The sequence below is a fragment of the Rhipicephalus microplus genome, unplaced genomic scaffold (genome assembly GCF_043290135.1).
Source record: "Rhipicephalus microplus isolate Deutch F79 unplaced genomic scaffold, USDA_Rmic scaffold_85, whole genome shotgun sequence".
In the NCBI taxonomy this organism is placed as follows: domain Eukaryota; kingdom Metazoa; phylum Arthropoda; class Arachnida; order Ixodida; family Ixodidae; genus Rhipicephalus; species Rhipicephalus microplus.
Window position 1 is genome coordinate 175,502 of NW_027464657.1, and position 2,621 is coordinate 178,122.

A 2,621-nucleotide genomic window follows, 5' to 3' on the forward strand; every position below is an offset into this window, starting at 1 on the left:
GGTGAGAGGGGAGCACGACTGTCTTCGTGGCGCGATTGGCTAGCGCGATCAGCTGTTAACCGAAATGTTGGAGGTTCGAGCCCACCCGGTGGTGGTGCGGCGCTTTTTTTTCTTTAGGCTGATAGCTTTTAAGGTATGTTCTGATGGTGGTGAGAGGGGAGCACGACTGTCTTCGTGGCGCGATTGGCTAGCGCGATCAGCTGTTAACCGAAATGTTGGAGGTTCGAGCCCACCCGGTGGTGGTGCGGCGCTTTTTTTTCTTTAGGCTGATAGCTTTTAAGGTATGTTCTGAAGGTGGTGAGAGTGGAGCAAGACTGTCTCCGTGGCGCAATTGGCTAGCGCGATCGGCTGTTAACCGAAAGGTTGGAGTTTCGAGCGCTCCCGAGAGTGGTGTGTTGCTTTTTTCTTTGCGCTGATAGCTGTGAAGATATGTTCTGATGGTGGTGAAAGTGGGGCACGACTGTCTCCGTGGCGCAATTGGCTAGCGCGATCGGCTGTTAACATAAATGTTGGAGGTTCGTGCCCTCCAGGGAGTGGTGTGTTGCTTTTTTCTTTGCGCTGATAGCTTTGAAGATATGTTCTGATGGTGGTGAGAGTGGAGCACGACTGTCTTTGTGGCGCAATTGGCTAGCGCGATCGGCTGTTCACTGAAAGGTTGGAGGTTCAAGCCCACCCGGTGGTGGTTCGGCGCTTTTTTTTCTTTGGGCTGATAGCTTTGAAGATATGTTCTGATGGAGGTGAGAGTGGAGCAGGACTGTCTCCGTGGCGCAATTGGCTAGCACGATCGGCTGTTAACCGAAAAGTTGAAGGTTCGAGCGCTCCCGGGAGTGGTGTGTTGCTTTTTTCTTTGCGCTGATAGCTTTCAAGATATGTTCTGATGGTGGTGAGAGTGCAGCACGACTGTCTCCGTGGCGCAATTGGCTAGCGCGATCGGCTGTTAACTGAAAGGTTTGAGGTTCGAGCCCTCCCGGGATTGGGGTGTCGCTTTATTTTCTTTGCGCTGATAGCTTTGAAGATATGTTCTGATGGTGGTGAGAGTAGAGCAAGACTGTCTCCGTGGCGCAATTGGCTAGCGCGATCGGCTGTTAACCGAAAGGTTGGAGTTTCGAGCCCAAAAGGTGGTGGTGCGGCGAATTTTATTCTTTGCGCTAATAGCTTTGAAGATATGTTCTGATGGTGGTGAGAGTGGAGCACGACTGTCTCCGTGGCGCAATTGGCTAGCGCGATCGGCTGTTAACCGAAAAGTTGGAAGTTCGAGCCCTACCGGTGGTGGTGCGGCGCTTTTTTTTCTTTGGGCTGATAGCTTTGAAGATATGTTTTGATGGTGGTGAGAGTGGAGCATGACGGTCTCCGTGGCGCAATTGGCTAGCGCGATCGGCTGTTAACTCAAAGGTTGGAGGTTCGAGCCCTCCCGGGAGTGGTGTGTTGCTTTTCATTCTTTGGGCTGATAGCTTTGAAGATATGTTCTGATGGTGGTGAGAGGGGAGCACGACTGTCTTCGTGGCGCGATTGGCTAGCGCGATCAGCTGTTAACCGAAATGTTGGAGGTTCGAGCCCACCCGGTGGTGGTGCGGCGCTTTTTTTTCTTTAGGCTGATAGCTTTTAAGGTATTTTCTGAAGGTGGTGAGAGTGGAGCAAGACTGTCTCAGTGGCGCAATTGGCTAGCGCGATCGGCTGTTAACCGAAAGGTTGGAGTTTCGAGCCCACCCGGGGGTGGTGCGGCGCTTTTTTTTCTTTGGGCTGATAGCTTTGAAGATATGTTTTGATGGTGGTGAGAGTGGCGCAGGACTGTCTCTGTGGCGCAATTGGCTAGCGCGATCGGCTGTTAACCAAAAGGTTGGAAGTTCGAGCCCACCCGGTCGTGGTGCGGCGCTTTTTTTTCTTTGCGCTAATAGCTTTGAAGATATGTTCTGATGGTGGTGAGAGTGGAGCACGACTGTCTCCGTGGCGCAATTGGCTAGCGCGATCGGCTGTTAACCGAAAAGTTGGAGGTTCGAGCCCAACCGGTGGTGGTGTATTGCTTTTTTCTTTGCGCTGATAGCTTTGAAGATGTGTTCTGATGGTGGTGAGAGTGGAGCACGACTGTCTCCGTGGCGCAATTGGCTAGCGCGATCGGCTGTTAACAGAAAGGTTGGAGGTTCGAGCCCACCCGGTGGTGGTGCGGCGCTTTTTTTTCTTTGGGCTGATAGCTTTGAAGATAAGTTCTAATTGTGGTGAGAGTGGAGGAGCACTGTCTCCGTGGCGCAATTGGCTAACGCGATCGGCTGTTGACCGAAAGGTTGGAGTTTCGAGCGCTCCCGGGAGTGGTGTGTTGCTTTTTTCTTTGCGCTGATAGCTTTGAAGATATGTTCTGATGGTGGTGAGAGTGCAGCACGACTGTCTCCGTGTCGCAATTGGCTAGCGCGATCGGCTGTTAACTGAAAGGTTTGAGGTTCGAGCCCTCCCGGGATTGGTGTGTCACTTTATTTTCTTTGCGCTGATAGCTTTGAAGATATGTTCTGATGGTGGTGAGAGTGGAGCATGACTGTCTTTGTGGCGCAATTGGCTAGCGCGATCGGCTGTTAACCGAAGGGTTGGAGGTTCGAGCCCAAACGGTGGTGGTGCGGCGCTTTTTTTTCTGT